Source organism: Bombina bombina, chromosome 4 (genome assembly GCF_027579735.1).
Source record: "Bombina bombina isolate aBomBom1 chromosome 4, aBomBom1.pri, whole genome shotgun sequence".
In the NCBI taxonomy this organism is placed as follows: Eukaryota; Metazoa; Chordata; class Amphibia; order Anura; family Bombinatoridae; genus Bombina; species Bombina bombina.
Window position 1 is genome coordinate 1,234,005,507 of NC_069502.1, and position 19,738 is coordinate 1,234,025,244.

The window sequence follows — 19,738 nt, forward strand, 5'->3', positions numbered from 1 at the left end:
TCTAAACACCTCTAATCTTACAATTATTAACCCCTAATCTGCCGCCCCGGACACCGCCGCCACCTACATTATATTATTAACCCCTAATCTGCCGCTCCGGACACCGCCCCCACCTACATTATACTTATTAACCCCTAATCTGCCGCCCCCAATGTCGCCGCAACCCAACTACATTTATTAACCCCTAATCTGCCGCCCCCAATGTCGCCGCAACCCAACTACATTTATTAACCCCTAATCTGCCGCCCACGTCGCCACCACTATAATAAAGTTATTAACCCCTAAACCTAAGTCTAACCCTACCCCCCTAACTTAAATATAATTTAAATAAATCTAAATAAAATTACTACTATTAACTAATTCCTATTTAAAACTAAATAAATACTTACCTATAAAATAAACCCTAAGCTAGCTACAATATAATTAATAGTTACATTGTAGCTAGATTAGGGTTTATTTTTATTTTACAGGCAACTTTGTATTTATTTTAACTAGGTACAATAGTTATTTAGTTATTAACTATTTAATAACTATCTAGCTAAAATAAATACAAAAGTACCTGTAAAATAAAACCTAACCTAAGTTAAAATTACACCTAACACTACACTATAATTAAATGAATTCATAAATTAAATACAATTAATTACAATTAAATAAAATGATCTAAAGTACAAAAAAAAAACCCACTAAATTACAGAAAATAAACAAATTACAAGATTTTTAAACTAATTACACCTAATCTAATCCCCCTAACAAAATAAAAACGTCCCCCCAAAATAAAAAAAAAAGCCCTACCCTACCCTAAATTACAAATAGCCCTTAAAAGGGCATTTTGCGGGGCATTGCCCCAAAGTAATCAGCTCTTTTACCTGTAAAAAACAATTACAATTCCCCCCCAACATTAAAACCCACCACCCACACAACCAACCCTACTCTAAAACTCACCCAATCCCCCCTTAAAAAAAAAACTAACACTAACCCCTTGAAGATCACCTTAGAGAGACGTCTTCACCCAACCGGGCAGAAGTGGTCCTCCAGACGGGCAGAAGTCTTCATCCAGACGGCATCTTCTATCTTCATCCATCCGGCGCGGAGCGGGTCCATCTTCAAGACATCCGACGCGGAGCATCCTCTTCTTTCCACGGCCGACAACTGAATGAAGGTTCCTTTAAATGACGTCATCTAAGATGGTATCCCTTCAATTCCGATTGGCTGATAGAATTCTATCAGCCAATCGGAATTAAGGTAGAAAAAATCCTATTGGCTGATGCAATCAGCCAATAGGATTGAACTGGCATTCTATTAGCTGATTGGAACAATTGTATCAGCCAATAGGATTTTTTTCTACCTTAATTCCGATTGGCTGATAGAATTCTATCAGCCAATCGGAATTGAAGTGACGCCATCTTGGCTGATGTCATTTAAAGGAACCTTCATTCAGTCATCGGCCGTGGAAAGAAGAGGATGCTCCGCGTTGGATGGATAAAGATAGAAGATGCCGTCTGGATGAAGACTTCTCCCGGCTTCGTTGAGGACTTCGGCCCGGTTGGGTGAAGACGTCTCCCGGTAAGGTGATCTTCAGGGGGTTAGTGTTAGTTTTTTTTAAGGGGGGACTGGGTGGGTTTTAGAGTAGGGTTGGTTGTGTGGGTGGTGGGTTTTAATGTTGGGGGGGTATTTTACCTGTAAAAAAAAAAAAAAAAAGTACAAAGAGCTGATTACTTTGGGGCAATGCCCCGCAAAAGGTCCTTTTAAGGGCTATTTGTAATTTAGTGTAGGGTAGGGCTTTTTTTTATTTTGTTAGGGGGATTAGATTAGGTGTAATTAGTTTAAAAATCTTGTAATTTCTTTATTATTTTCTGTAATTTAGTGGGGGGGGTTGTACTTTAGATAATTTTATTTAATTGTAATTAATTGTATTTAATTATAGTGTAGTGTTAGGTGTTAGTGTAACTTAGGTTAGGTTTTATTTTACAGGTAAATTTGTCTTTATTTTAACTAGGCAATTATTAAATAATCAATAACTATTTAATAACTATTCTACCTAGTTAAAATAAATACAAAGTTGCCTGTAAAATAAAAATAAACCCTAAGCTAGATACAATGTACCTATTATTTATATTGTAGCTAGTTTAGGGTTTATTTTATAGGTAAGTATTTAGTTTTAAATAGGAATTATTTAGTTAGATTTATTGTAATTATATTTAAGTTAGGGGGTGTTAGGGCTAGACTTAGATTTAGGGGTTAATAACTTTAGTATAGTGGCGGCGACGTTGGGGGCGGCAGATTAGGGGTTAATAAATGTAGGTAGGTGGCGGCGATGTTAGGGACGGAAGATTAGGGGTTAATAATTTTTAATTGGTGTTTGCGATGCGGGAGTGCGGTGGCTTAGGGGTTAATATATTTATTATAGTGGCGGCGATGTCCAGTTTGGCAGATTAGTGGTTAAAATATTTATTTTCGTGTTTGCAATGTGGGGGGGGCCTCGGTTTAGGGGTTAATAGGTAGTTTATGGGTGTTAGTGTACTTTTTAGCACTTTAGTTAAGAGTTTTATGCTACGGCGTTGTAGTGTAAAACTCTTAACTACTGACTTTAAAATGCGTTACCAGTCTTGACAGGAGAGGGTCTACCGCACAACTCGTAATCTAGCCGTTAGATTTTAAATAGCAGAATGTATACTTAAAAAGTCATATAACTGATGTGTCTATAATTTTCAAATCTATTTAACATACTCAAATAACACATATGTATTGATCTGGGACATACTATATTAAATAAATATTTGCTGTATTGAATAATAACTACATTGGTATATACAAATACTGACCCATTTATTTCAAGATAAACATATTTTCTCTGTTTTCCAGAAATCTAGTGAAAATTACAGGAAGAACTGATGTGGAGATAAGATCTCTAAATAAGTATCTATATAATTCATGTATAAGTGTTAGACTAATTCCTCTAGGGGATTAGAAATGGTATGACAGCCAAATAAATTGTCTATTAGAACACATGAAGAGCCAATCAGGGAGGCGGCTCCCAGATAACCAATCAATGCTAAGCATCCGAAGGGCCAATATGAAAAGACAAGCACCGTGTGCATAACCAAAAACAGATCACCAATGATTAGATATAAGAAAAGCTGAAAGCAAGGAAAGGAGGTCTTTTTGGGGGGGGGCTTTTGTCTGCTGAAACTGGTGATTGATAACTGACTTAGGGACACAATCACTTAGGCAAGGAATTGAGACTAACTTCTTGATCTATGCAATAACTTTTTCTTCAAATGAGGTGATCTGAACATACTTGAAAAAGATTGAAATATCAAATTGGCTAATGTTGGTAATGCATTAATTCTATGATTTGATATTTTAAAGCAAATACATTCATTATTGCTACAATCAAACTGCAGTTAATAGATTTAAAAGAGCATTTTGTATTTTAGGATGCATTCATAACCCTGTGTAGTCTTAACTAGTCACTATTGCTAAATAATTTATTTATTAGACAGGGTTTTATACTCCAGATTTATAAGTCAGTTATTATGGTGAATTCTTTCAGAACTGAACATAAACTGGTTATTGTGATTATATCCCTGGTAGTTATTAATTAAGCATAGTAAGTGGGTAATCCATATTGAGCATTGAAATAGAGTTATTGGTTAATAACAGAAGATTCTGGTATCTCATTGCAATATTTAAATGCAACTCTTATTTGGTAAATTATTGTGAATAAGGTAATTTTATTATCTTTGTATAGCATATTATAACAGTTTAAACGTGTATAGTTTGATTCATCTCTGGTTTTCTATAAATAGAATTCAATGTGTCTATAAATTTTAACTTATATAAAGAACTTAGGAATTTACATAAATTTTATTGTTAGGTATATGCATCCTCACAGCGCATCCTCAATTACATATTGCTCAGCCTCCCCCTTCATTACATATGGCTCAGCGTCTCCCCCTCACAACGCAACCCCCCCAATTACAAATCGCTCAGTTTCCCCCCTCACAGTACACCCCCCAATAACATATTACTCAGCCTCCCTCCTCCTCACTGCGCACCCTCATTACTCATCACTCAGCCTCCCCCTCACAGCACATACCCCCAAATTACATATCCCTCAGCCTCCCCCCACATTACATATCACTCGGCCTCCCTCCTCCTCACAGCGCACCCCCAATTACACATCACTCAGCCTCCCTCCTCCTCACAGCGCACCCCCAATTACATATCGCTCAGCCTCCCTCCTCCTCACAGTGAACCCCCCCATTACATATCGCTCAGCCTCCCTCCTCCTCACAGCGCACCCCCAATTACATATCGCTCAGCCTCCCTCTTCCTCACAGTGCACCCCCAATTACACATCACTCAGCCTCCCTCCTCCTCACAGCGCACCCCCAATTACACATCGCTCAGCCTCCCTCCTCCTCACAGCGCACCCCCAATTACACATCGCTCAGCCTCCCTCCTACTCACAGCGCACCCCCAATTACACATCGCTCAGCCTCCCTCCTCCTCACAGCAGACCCCCAATTACACATCGCTCAGCCTCCCTCCTCCTCACAGCGCACCCCCAATTACATATCGCTCAGCCTTCCTCCTCCTCACAGTGAACCCCCCATTACATATCGCTCAGCCTCCCTCCTCCTCACAGCGCACCCCCAATTACACATCACTCAGCCTCCCCCCTCACAGTACACAACCACCAATTACATATAGCTCAGCCTCCCTCCTCCTCACAGCGCACCCCCAATTACACATCGCTCAGCCTCCCTCCTCCTCACAGCGCACCCCCAATTACACATCACTCAGCCTCCCTCCTCCTCACAGTGCACCCCCAATTACACATCACTCAGCCTCCCTCCTCCTCACAGTGCACCCCCAATTACACATCACTCAGCCTCCCTCCTCCTCACAACGCACCCCCAATTACACATCACTCAGGCTCCCTCCTCCTCACAGCGCACCCCCAATTACACATCACTCAGCCTCCCTCCTCCTCACAACGCACCCCCAATTACACATCACTCAGCCTCCCTCCTCCTCACAACGCACCCCCAATTACACATCACTCAGCCTCCCTCCCCCTCACAGCGCACCCCCAATTACACATCCCTGAGCCTCCCCCCTCACAGCGCACCCCCAATTACATATAGCTCAGCCTCCCTCCTCCTCACAGCGCACCCCCAATTACACATCACTCAGCCTCCCCCCTCACAGCACACCCCAAATTACACATCACTCAGCCTCCCCCCTCACAGTACACAACCACCAATTACACATCGCTCAGCCTCCCTCCTCCTCACAGCACACCCCCCATTACATATCACTCAGCCTCCCTCCTCCTCACAGCGCACCCACAAATTACACATCGCTCAGCCTCCCTGCTCCTCATAGTGCACCCCCCATTACATAACGCTCAGCCTCCCTCCTCCTCATAGTGCACCCCCAATTACATATTGCTCAGCCTCCCTCCTCATCACAGCGCACCCACAAATTACACATCGCTCAGCCTCCCTCCTCCTCATAGTGCACCCCCCATTACATATCGCTCAGCCTCCCTCCACCTCATAGTGCACCCCCAATTACATATTGCTCAGCCTCCCTCCTCCTCACAGTGCACCCCACATTACATATCGCTCAGCCTCCCTCCTCCTCACAGCGCACCCCCCCATTACATATCGCTCAGCCTCCCTCCTGCTCACAGCGCACCCCCCATTACATATCGCTCAGCATCCCTCCTGCTCACAGCGCACCCCCAATTACACATCGCTCAGCCACCCTCCTGCTCACAGTACACACCCACCAATTACATATCATTCAGCCTCCCTCCTACTCACAGCGCACCCCAAATTACACATCACTCAGCTTCCCCCTCACAGCACACCCCAAATTACACATCACTCAGCCTCCCCCTCACAGCACACCCCCAATTACACATCCCTCAGCCTCCCCCCTCACAGCACACCCCCAATTACACATCCCTCAGCCTCCCTCCTCCTCACAACGCACCCCCAATTACACATCGCTCAGCCTCCCCCCTCATAGCACACCCCCACCAATTACATATCGCTCAGCATCCCCCTTAAAGCGCACCACCAATTAGATATCATTCAGCCTCCCCCCAATTACATATTGCTCAGCCACTCCCCCCTTCTCACAGCACACACCCCCAATTACATATCCCTCAGCCTCTCCCCCTTCTCACAGCGCACCCCCACAATTACATATCAGCCTCCCCCCTCGCAGCGCGATCCCCAATTACATATCCCTTAGCCTCTCCCCCTTCTTGCACACAGAGTTCTCAGAAAATGTACTGTACAATGCAGATGAGCTGCTCAGAACAATAGGTAGTGTGATTTGTATTCCCAAGGTCAGAAGCTGCAGCAGCATCAAATCAGTTAGACGACAGGCAGAACCATTAACTGTGCAATGTATTGTAGTTTGCTCTGGCAATCTCCCTCCCCCAGGTGATGCTCCTCAGACTCTCACACTGCAGCACACAAAGTCAGCCAAAGACCCACCTTATGTGAGATGCTCAGTGTGCTGGGGGCTGTACAAATACACGGAGGGCCCCAATCACTCTACAGGGAGAACACGCCGTCAGTCTGTCCTACTGACATCACTAATTCTTCCAAGTAACTAGCGATATGACTGGTCCTTCCACATTGTGACTGCCCACCCCCGGCTACTCCCTGGGCACCATGCCAAAGTTCTGCTACTAACTGGGCACCATGCCCACCCCCTGCTCATCTTCTGCTATCATCTGGGCACCATACCTACCCCCTGCTAATTCCTGGGCATCGTGCCCTCCCCCTGCTATCATCTGGGCACCATACCTACCCATTGCTAATTCCTGGGCATCGTGCCCTCCCCCTGCTATCATCTGGGCACCATACCTACCCACTGCTAATTCCTGGGCATCGTGCCCTCCCCCTGCTATCATCTGGGCACCATACCTACCCACTGCTAATTCCTGGGCATCATACCTACCCACTGCCAATTCCTGGGCATCATGCCCTCCCCCTGCTATCATCTGGGCACCATACCTACCCACTGCTAATTCCTGGGCATTATGCCCTCCCCCTGCTATCATCTGGGCACCATACCTACCCACTGCTAATTCCTGGGCATCATGCCCTCCCCCTGCTATCATCTGGGCACCATACCTACCCACTGCTAATTCCTGGGCATCATGCCCTCCCCCTGCTCATCTTCTGCTATCATCTGGGCACCATACCTACCCACTGCTAATTCCTGGGCATCATGCCCTCCCCCTGCTCATCTTCTGCTATCATCTGGGCACCATACCTACCCACTGCTAATTCCTGGGCATCATGCCCTCCCCCTGCTCATCTTCTGCTATCATCTGGGCACCATACCTACCCACTGCTAATTCCTGGGCATCATGCCCTCCCCCTGCCATCATCTGGGCACCATACCTACCCACTGCCAAATCCTGGGCATCATGCCCTCCCCCTGCTATCATCTGGGCACCATACCTACCCACTGCTAATTCCTGGGCATCATGCCCTCCCCCTGCTATCATCTGGGCACCATACCTACCCACTGCCAATTCCTGAGCATCATGCCCTCCCCCTGCTATCATCTGGGCACCATACCTACCCACTGCCAATTCCTGGGCATCATGCCCTCCCCCTGCTATCATCTGGGCACCATACCTACCCATTGCTAATTCCTGGGCATCATGCCCTCCCCCTGCTATCATCTGGGCACCATACCTACCCACTGCCAATTCCTGGGCATTATGCCCTCCCCCTGCTATCATCTGGGCACCATACCTACCCACTGCTAATTCCTGGGCATCATGCCCTCCCCCTGCTATCATCTGGGCTCCATACCTACCCACTGCTAATTCCTGGGCATCATGCCCTCCCCCTGCTATCATCTGGGCACCATACCTACCCACTGCTAATTCCTGGGCATCATGCCCTCCCCCCTGCCATCATCTGGGCACCATACCTACCCACTGCTAATTCCTGGGCATCATGCCCTCCCCCTGCTATCATCTGGGCACCATACCTACCCACTGTCAATTGCTGGGCATCATGCCCTCCCCCTGCTATCATCTGGGCACCATACCTACCCACTGCCAATTCCTGGGCATCATGCCCTCCCCCTGCTATCATCTGGGCACCATACCTACCCACTGCCAATTCCTGGGCATCATGCCCTCCCCCTGCTATCTAGGCACCATACCTACCTACTGCTAATTCCTGGGCATCATGCCCTCCCCCTGCTATCATCTGGGCACCATACCTACCCACTGCCAAATCCTGGGCATCATGCCCTCCCCCTGCTATCATCTGGGCACCATACCTACCCACTGCTAATTCCTGGGCATCATGCCCTCCCCCTGCCATCATCTGGGCACCATACCTACCCACTGCCAAATCCTGGGCATCATGCCCTCCCCCTGCTATCATCTGGGTACCATACCTACCCACTGCTAATTCCTGGGCATTATGCCCTCCCCCTGCTATCATCTGGGCACCATACCTACCCACTGCTAATTCCTAGGCATCATGCCCTCCCCCTGCTATCATCTGGGCACCATACCTACCCACTGCTAATTCCTGGGCATCATGCCCTCCCCCTGCTATCATCTGGGCACCATACCTACCCACTGCTAATTCCTGGGCATCATGCCCTCCCCCTGCTATCATCTGGGCACCATACCTACCCACTGCTAATTCCTGGGCATCATGCCCTCCCCCTGCCATCATCTGGGCACCATACCTACCCACTGCTAATTCCTGGGCATCATGCCCTCCCCCTGCTATCATCTGGGCACCATACCTACCCACTGTCAATTGCTGAGCATCATGCCCTCCCCCTGCTATCATCTGGGCACCATACCTACCCACTGCCAATTCCTGGGCATCATGCCCTCCCCCTGCTATCATCTGGGCACCGTACCTACCCACTGCTAATTCCTGGGCATCATGCCCTCCCTCTGCTATCTAGGCACCATACCTACCTACTGCTAATTCCTGGGCATCATGCCCTCCCCCTGCTATCATCTGGGCACCATACCTACCCACTGCTAATTCCTGGGCATCATGCCCTCCCCCTGCTATCATCTGGGCACCATACCTACCCACTGCTAATTCCTGGGCATCATGCCCTCCCTCTGCTATCTAGGCATCATACCTACCTACTGCTAATTCCTGGGCATCATGCCCTCCCCCTGCTATCATCTGGGCACCATACCTACCCACTGCTAATTCCTGGGCATCATGCCCTCCCCCTGCTATCATCTGGGCACCATACCTACCCACTGCTTATTCCTGGGCATTATGCCCTCCCCCTTCTATCATCTGGGCACCATACCTACCTACTGCTAATTCCTGGGCATCATGCCCTCCCCCTTCTATCATCTGGGCACCATACCTACCTACTGCTAATTCCTGGGCATCATGCCCTCCCCCTGCTCATCTTCTGTTATCATCTGGGCACCATACCTACCCACTGCTAATTCCTGGGCATCATGCCCTCCCTCTGCTATCTTGGCACCATACCTACCTACTGCTAATTCCTGGGCATCATGCCCTCCCTCTGCTATCATCTGGGCACCATACCTACCTACTGCTAATTCCGGGGCATCATGCCCTCCCCCTGCTATCATCTGGGCACCATACCTACCTACTGCTAATTCCTGGGCATCATGCCCTCCCCCTGCTATCATCTGGGCACCATACCTACCTACTGCTAATTCCGGGGCATCATGCCCTCCCCCTGCTATCATCTGGGCACCATACCTACCCACTGCTAATTCCGGGGCATCGTGCCCTCCCCCTGCTATCATCTGGGCACCATACCTACCCACTGCTAATTCCTGGGCATCATGCCCTCCCCCTGCTATCATCTGGGCACCATACCTACCCACTGCTAATTCCTGGGCATCATGCCCTCCCCCTGCTATCATCTGGGCACCATACCTACCCACTGCTAATTCCTGGGCATCATGCCCTCCCCCTGCTATCATCTGGGCACCATACCTACCCACTGCTAATTCCTGGGCATCAAGCCCTCCCCCTGCTATCATCTGGGCACCATACCTACCCACTGCTAATTCCTGGGCATCATGCCCTCCCCCTGCTATCATCTGGGCACCATACCTACCCACTGCTAATTCCTGGGCATCATGCCCTCCCCCTGCTATCATCTGGGCACCATACCTACCCACTGCTAATTCCTGGGCATCATGCCCTCCCCCTCCTATCATCTGGGCACCATACCTACCCACTGCCAATTCCTGGGCATCATGCCCTCCCCCTGCTATCATCTGGGCACCATACCTACCCACTGCCAATTCCTGGGCATCATGCCCTCCCCCTGCTATCATCTGGGCACCATACCTACCCACTGCCAATTCCTGGGCATCATGCCCTCCCCCTGCTATCATCTGGGGCACCATACCTACCCATTGCTAATTCCTGGGCATCATGCCCTCCCCCTCCTATCATCTGGGCACCATACCTACCCACTGCCAATTCCTGGGCATCATGCCCTCCCCCTGCTATCATCTGGGCACCATACCTACCCACTGCCAATTCCTGGGCATTATGCCCTCCCCCTACTATCATCTGGGCACCATACCTACCCACTGCTAATTCCTGGGCATCATGCCCTCCCCCTGCTATCATCTGGGCACCATACCTACCCACTGCTAATTCCTGGGCATCATGCCCTCCCCCCTGCTATCATCTGGGCACCATACCTACCCACTGCTAATTCCTGGGCATCATGCCCTCCCCCCTACTATCATCTGGGCACCATACCTACCCACTGCTAATTCCTGGGCATCATGCCCTCCCCCTGCCATCATCTGGGCACCATACCTACCCACTGCTAATTCCTGGGCATCATGCCCTCCCCCTGCTATCATCTGGGCACCATACCTACCCACTGCTAATTCCTGGGCATCATGCCCTCCCCCTGCTATCATCTGGGCACCATACCTACCCACTGCTAATTCCTGGGCATCATGCCCTCCCCCTGCTATCATCTGGGCACCATACCTACCCACTGCCAATTCCTGGGCATCATGCCCTCCCCCCTGCTATCATCTGGGCACCATACCTACCCACTGCCAATTCCTGGGCATCATGCCCTCCCCCTGCTATCATCTGGGCACCATACCTACCCATTGCTAATTCCTGGGCATCATGCCCTCCCCCTCCTATCATCTGGGCACCATACCTACCCACTGCCAATTCCTGGGCATCATGCCCTCCCCCTGCTATCATCTGGGCACCATACCTACCCACTGCCAATTCCTGGGCATTATGCCCTCCCCCTACTATCATCTGGGCACCATACCTACCCACTGCTAATTCCTGGGCATCATGCCCTCCCCCTGCTATCATCTGGGCACCATACCTACCCACTGCTAATTCCTGGGCATCATGCCCTCCCCCTGCTATCATCTGGGCACCATACCTACCCACTGCTAATTCCTGGGCATCATGCCCTCCCCCTGCCATCATCTGGGCACCATACCTACCCACTGCTAATTCCTGGGCATCATGCCCTCCCCCTGCCATCATCTGGGCACCGTACCTACCCACTGCTAATTCCTGGGCATCATGCCCTCCCCCTGCTATCATCTGGGCACCATACCTACCCACTGCTAATTCCTGGGCATCATGCCCTCCCCCTGCTATCATCTGGGCACCATACCTACCCACTGCCAATTCCTGGGCATCATGCCCTCCCCCTGCTATCATCTGGGCACCATACCTACCCACTGCCAATTCCTGGGCATCATGCCCTCCCCCTGCTATCATCTGGGCACCATACCTACCCACTGCCAATTCCTGGGCATCATGCCCTCCCCCTGCTATCATCTGGGCACCATACCTACCCATTGCTAATTCCTGGGCATCATGCCCTCCCCCTCCTATCATCTGGGCACCATACCTACCCACTGCCAATTCCTGGGCATCATGCCCTCCCCCTGCTATCATCTGGGCACCATACCTACCCACTGCCAATTCCTGGGCATTATGCCCTCCCCCCTACTATCATCTGGGCACCATACCTACCCACTGCTAATTCCTGGGCATCATGCCCTCCCCCTGCTATCATCTGGGCACCATACCTACCCACTGCTAATTCCTGGGCATCATGCCCTCCCCCTGCTATCATCTGGGCACCATACCTACCCACTGCTAATTCCTGGGCATCATGCCCTCCCCCTACTATCATCTGGGCACCATACCTACCCACTGCTAATTCCTGGGCATCATGCCCTCCCCCTGCCATCATCTGGGCACCATACCTACCCACTACTAATTCCTGGGCATCATGCCCTCCCCCCTGCTATCATCTGGGCACCATACCTACCCACTGTCAATTGCTGGGCATCATGCCCTCCCCCTGCTATCATCTGGGCACCATACCTACCCACTGCCAATTCCTGGGCATCATGCCCTCCCCCTGCTATCATCTGGGCACCATACCTACCCACTGCTAATTCCTGGGCATCATGCCCTCCCTCTGCTATCTAGGCACCATACCTACCTACTGCTAATTCCTGGGCATCATGCCCTCCCCCTGCTATCATCTGGGCACCATACCTACCCACTGCTAATTCCTGGGCATCATGCCCTCCCCCTGCTATCATCTGGGCACCATACCTACCTACTGCTAATTCCTGGGCATCATGCCCTCCCCCTGCTATCATCTGGGCACCATACCTACCCACTGCTAATTCCTGGGCATCAAGCCCTCCCCCTGCTCATCTTCTGCTATCATCTGGGCACCATACTTACCTACTGCTAATTCCTGGGCATCAAGCCCTCCCCCTGCTATCATCTGGGCACCATACCTACCTACTGCTAATTCCTGGGCATCAAGCCCTCCCCCTGCTCATCTTCTGCTATCATCTGGGCACCATACTTACCTACTGCTAATTCCTGGGCATCAAGCCCTCCCCCTGCTCATCTTCTGCTATCATCTGGGCACCATACCCTCCCCTGCTCATCTTCTGCTATCATCTGGGCACCATACCTACCTACTGCTACTTCCGGGGCATCATGCCCTCCCCTTGCTCATCTTCTGCTATCATCTGGGCACCATACCTACCCACTGCTAATTCCTGGGCATCATGCCCTCCCCCTGCTAATCTTCTGCTATCATCTGGGCACCATACCTACCCACTGCTACTTCCTGGGCACAATGCCCATCCCTGCTCATCCTCTGCTACCACCTGAGCAACATGCCCCCCTTATTCTCCATCCTCAACTACTACCACCTGGGTACTATACCCATATTCTGCTACCTAGACACTGTGACTTCCCTCTGCTACTCCCATAGAACTATGAATACCCTCTGCCACTCCTTGGGCACTAAGTCCATTTACTGTTACCCCCTGGGCAACATACCCACTCACTGCTATTCCTGTGCTGCTCCCTTGTACAGTAACAACACTTTGTCACTCCCTGGGCATTGTGCAAACCCTCTGTGCATACTATCCATCCTATGATACTGCCTGTTTACCCTGCCCACTTTCTGTTACTCTCCTGGCAACACTTTGCCACACCCCAGACCCTATGCACAACCTGTCACCCACTGGGCACCATTCCTGCCTTCTGCTAATCACTGCTACTCCACGAGCACACCGCCCACACTAAGCTTAACCTCAGCTGTACCCCTCACTATCATGTCTCTGTCTCACACATAAAAGTAACAATGAACGTCCCACGGCGGGGCATATAGTCACATATGGCATATAGTGGCATGTCCAGTACTTCCCTAGATCATGAGGCTGAGCAGCAGATGGAGGACACAGCCCATGCGCAATATGTCTGGTCCTATTGCACAGCTGAAAATTGCATGAAAAGTGTTTCAGGGGAAAAAACTGTAGTTTAATGTCAACTCGTTTGCTTGAACCTTTACAGTGATTGTCACACTGGGTGCCCACACTGTACATCAGGCAAATACCACCCCACAGATGCATTTGTAAAACTAGCTTTATAAATGAGAAACTCATCAAACTTCTGTTTTACAGCATCAACAGTGTCACATGGGTTAGATATGGTGACAGGCAGTATCAGTGCAGTATTTACATGGCGTACATTATGGTGATGAATAATGGGGTGGCAATGGGTAAATTGGGGTGGCATGTGCTACGGGGTGGCAAAGAGTATATCAGGGTGGCAGGGGTAATAACAGGTTGGTATAATGGTACTTTAGAGTGACAGTTACATCAGCCTTGCACTGGCTATATCAGGGTGGCACTGGTTACAACAGTGAGGCAGGGGCTATATCAGGGTGGCACTGGTTACAACAGTGAGGCAGGGGCTATATCAGGGTGGCACTGGTTACAACAGTGAGGCAGGGGCTATATCAGGGTGGCACTGGTTACAAACAGTGAGGCAGGAGCTATATCAGGGTGGCACTGGTTACAACAGTGAGGCAGGGGCTATATCAGGGTGGCACTGGTTACAACAGTGAGGCAGGGGCTATATCAGGGTGGCACTGGTTACAACAGTGAGGCAGGGGCTATATCAGGGTGGCACTGGTTACAACAGTGAGGCAGGGGCTATATCAGGGTGGCACTGGTTACAACAGTGAGACAGGGGCTATATCAGGGTGGCACTGGTTACAACAGTGAGGCAGGGGCTATATCAGGGTGGCACTGGTTACAACAGTGAGGCAGGGGCTATATCAGGGTGGCACTGGTTACAACAGTGAGACAGGGGCTATATCAGGGTGGCACTGGTTACAACAGTGAGACAGGGGCTATATCAGGGTGGCACTGGTTACAACAGTGAGACAGGGACTATATCAGGTTGGCACTGGGTACATAAGTAAAACAGAGGCTATATCAGGTTGGCACTGGGTATATTAGTGAGACAGGGGCTAGATCAGGGTGGCACTAGGTACATTAGTGAAACAGGGGCTATATCAGGGTGGCACTGGGTACATTAGTGAGACAGGGGCTATACTAGGGTGGCACTGGTATAGATATACAGTATATACTACGATGGCACTGGGTATAGATCTACAGTACACACTAGGGTGGCACTGGGTATATACAGTATATACAAGGGTGGCATTGGGTATATACACAGTACATACTAGGGTGGCACTGGGTATATACAGTATATACTAGGGTGGCACTGGGTATATACTAGGGTGGCACTGGGTATATACAGTACATACTAGGGTGGCACTGGGTATATACAGTACATACTAGGGTGGCATTGGGTATATACAGTACATACTAGGGTGGCACTGGGTACATCCAGTACATACTAGGGTGGCACTGGGTACATCCAGTACATACTAGGGTGGCACTGGGTACATTAGTGAGAAAGGGGCTATACTAGGGTGGCACTTGTATAGATATACAGTATATACTAGGATGGCACTGGGTATAGATATACAGTACACACTAGGGTGGCACTGGGTATATACAGTATATATTAGGGTGGCATTGGGTATATACAGTACATAATAGGGTGACATTGGGTACATAAAGTATATACTAGGGTGGCATTGGGTATATACAGTATATACTAGGGTGGCATTGGGTATATACAGTATATACTAGGGTGGCACTGGGTATATACTAGGGAGGCATTGGGTATATACAGTACATACTAGGGAGGCATTGGGTACAGTATATACTAGGGTGGCACTGGGTATATACAGTACATACCAGGGTGGCATTCGGTATATACAGTACATATTAGGGTGGCATGGGGTATATACTAGGGTGGCACTGGGTATATACATACAGTATATACTAGGGTGGCACTGGGTATATACAGTATATACTAGGGTGGCACTGGGTATATACAGTATATACTAGGGTGGCACTGGGTATATACAGTATATACTAGGGTGGAACTGGGTATATACTAGGATGGCACTGGGTATAGATATACAGTATATACTAGGGTGGCACTGGGTATATACAGTACATACTAGGGTGGCACTGGGTATATACAGTACATACTAGAGTGGCACTGGGTATATACAGTACATACTATTGTGGCACTGGGTATATACTAGGGTTGCACCGATACCATTTTTTAAGACCGAGTACAAGTACTGATACTTTTTTATAAATACTTGCAGATACCAATTACCGATACTTTTTTTAAATGTCATGTGACATTGTTCTAAGGCACAATACAGACTAATGATTTCAGATAGCTTCTTTATAATTATGAAGAACTGTAACTCAAAAGACAATATGAAACAATAAAACAGTTTGCTTGTTGTCCCAAAGTTGTAAAAACTCAAAGAAATTTCACAGAACATGTTTATAAATAAAAATATTACAATAAATAACAAATGTAATATCACAACCAACCAAAAGTGCAATACAGTAAAAAATATAACTGTTTAAACATGGGGAACAATACTATGGGCTAGATTACATTTGACCGGTAAGCTTTACCAATGCTCTCATTGCATGTGCAACTCCATTAAAGTCTTTGGAGTTGGAAATGTGAACAGAGCATTGGTAAAGCCATACATATCAAATGTAATCTAAATCTAGTCCTATACTTGCAGGATGAGTGTTCATTGGAATTAACTAAATTTTTCCTATGAACACTCTTCCTGCAATTATATAAGCTAAGGATGTTCCTCAGAGTACAGCATGTTTTGAGCATAATTGTGCAAGATAAGAACTAGCAGTATAACGGGCAATCTAGCAATTATAATCATTTTTTAAAAGTTAGTGGCAAGTTCTTTTAAAGGAACAGAAGCATCTCTGCATGTTCAGCTATAAGTCTGTTTCTGCAATCAGTAAGGACGTTTGACGCTAAGTTGAACAGTCTTTCTCTTTCCACACTACTGCATGGGGCAGAAAGATCATTTTGGGCCATTTTAGCCAGAGCTGGAAATCTCAGTTTATTAAATGGACAATCCAGCCAAAATTGTAATCCACATGGATGCATTCTAGTTTTGAATAGAAGCAATTTTGTAATATACATGTATTGGCAAAAAAGCTTCTAATAAAAGCTATAGCTTTTTTAAAAGTGTATTTATGTATGCACCATGCACCAGCTTTTGAAATACAGTACTTGCTGAGAGAGCCTAAGGTGTTTGAACCATCTGCTAACAGTAAAAAAGTGATAACTGTTACTAGAAGCATGTTTGCCAATATATGTATATTGTAAATATGTTTCTATTCAAAGATGTAATTCATCTATGTTCATTTACATTTTGACTGGAATGTGCCTTTAACTGCCCAGTACTTCAGGGGTTTGTCTGATTGAGGTGCAGTGACCTCTCCTACAATAAGACAAATAACAGCAATTTGTATTGGCAGAACAGAAGTGAACAAATTTTAGTTAAGTCTCCACTACAGTTTATAAGGAATTGGGAACATGCAGTTTTCAAAAACTCCATAAGATGGCGTACGGGTTGGAAGTGGGAGGTATCGGTTTAAGTATCGATGCATTGCATGAGTACAAGTACTCATGCAAATACTTGGTATCGGCACTGATACCGATACTAGTATCGGTGCAACCCTAGTATACACAGTATATACTAGGGAGGCATTGGGTATATACAGTACATACTAGGGAGGCATTGGGTATATACAGTACATACTAGGGTGGCATTGGGTATATACAGTACATACTAGGGTGGCATTGGGTATATACAGTACATACTAGGGTGGCATTGGGTACATACAGTACATACTAGGGAGGCATTGGGTATATACAGTACATACTAGGGAGGCATTGGGTATATACAGTACATACTAGGGAGGCATTGGGTATATACAGTACATACTAGGGAGGCATTGGGTATATACAGTACATACTAGGGAGGCATTGGGTATATACAGTACATACTAGGGAGGCACTGGGTATATACAGTACATACTAGGGAGGCACTGGGTATATACAGTACATACTAGGGAGGCACTGGGTATATACAGTACATACTAGGGAGGTACTGGGTATATACAGTACATACTAGGGAGGCACTGGGTATATACAGTACATACTAGGGAGGCATTGGGTATATACAGTACATACTAGGGTGGCATTGGGTATATACAGTACATACTAGGGAGGCACTGGGTATATACAGTACATACTAGGGTGGCACTGGGTATATACAGTACATACTAGGGAGGCATTGGGTATATACAGTACATACTAGGGAGGCACTGGGTATATACAGTACATACTAGGGTGGCATTGGGTATATACAGTACATACTAGGGTGGCATTGGGTATATACAGTACATACTAGGGAGGCATTGGGTATATACAGTACATACTAGGGAGACACTGGGTATATACAGTACATACTAGGGTGGCATTGGGTATATACAGTACATACTAGGGAGGCATTGGGTATATACAGTGCATACTAGGGAGGCATTGGGTATATACAGTACATACTAGGGAGGCATTGGGTATATACAGTACATACTAGGGAGGCATTGGGTATATACAGTACATACTAGGGAGGCATTGGGTATATACAGTACATACTAGGGAGGCATTGGGTATATACAGTACATACTAGGGAGACACTGGGTATATACAGTACATACTAGGGAGACACTGGGTATATACAGTACATACTAGGGAGGCATTGGGTATATACAGTACATACTAGGGAGGCATTGGGTATATACAGTACATACTAGGGTGGCATTGGGTATATACAGTACATACTAGGGTGGCATTGGGTATATACAGTACATACTAGGGAGGCATTGGGTATATACAGTACATACTAGGGTGGCATTGGGTATATACAGTACATACTAGGGAGACACTGGGTATATACAGTACATACTAGGGAGGCATTGGGTATATACAGTACATACTAGGGAGGCATTGGGTATATACAGTACATACTAGGGTGGCATTGGGTATATACAGTACATACTAGGGAGGCATTGGGTATATACAGTACATACTAGGGAGGCACTGGGTATATACAGTACATACTAGGGAGACACTGGGTATATACAGTACATACTAGGGTGTCACACGTTACATAATGCGGTATATGAAAGTGGAACCCAGCAGTAAGCAGCAGGCGGTAGGTATACACTTTATATACGGTAAGCCTGCGGTATATAAGGGTGCGGTATACACGGACATACCTGGTTATGTCTTCGGTTTCTTTCAGTCCCACAATGCACCACTCCTCAGTGTTGTGATGCGCCGGCTCATGTCACGTGTCAACACTGCGTCATTTTAGACGCCATATTGTGGAAGTCTTCAAACGCCATGTTGTGACTGTCAGAAACGCCGCCATATCTTGGTGATGTCACTATAACAGGGCACGTATCAGTGGCTGGGATACGAAACAAGAGGGCGGGATTTGTAAGCGGGGAGGGGGTGACGTCATTTCAACGCGTCCTTCGGCGGTATCTAACGTGAGTTCTGTCACATTTTGTGTGACCCCATTCTGTTACTCCCCGACCCCAATTTCTATAATATTAATCCCCCCACCCCAATTTATATTATATTAATCCCCCCACCCCAATTTATATTATATTAATCCCCCACCCCAAGTTATATTATATTAATCCCCCCACCCCAACTTATATTATATTAACCCCCCCACCTCAAGTTATATTATATTAATCCCCCCACCCCAACTTATATTATATTAATCCCCCCACCCCAACTTATATTATATTAACCCCCCCACCCCAACTTATATTATATTAATCCCCCCACCCCAATTTATATTATATTAATCCCCCCAC

At 47.6% G+C, this 19,738-nt stretch overlaps 1 protein-coding gene across 2 annotated transcripts in view; it reads right to left on the reverse strand.

Annotated features, from left to right (window-relative positions):
• The window catches only part of KLC4 (kinesin light chain 4), a 253,008-nt gene extending 233,767 nt beyond the window's left edge, over positions 1 to 19,241 (reverse strand). For both annotated transcript variants that reach the window (XM_053712779.1, XM_053712781.1), the window contains exon 1: positions 19,127 to 19,241. The gene's annotated coding sequence lies outside the window, so the exon portion shown is untranslated. The remainder of the gene's footprint in view (positions 1 to 19,126) is intronic.
• Between the last annotated feature and the right edge of the window lie 497 nt (positions 19,242 to 19,738).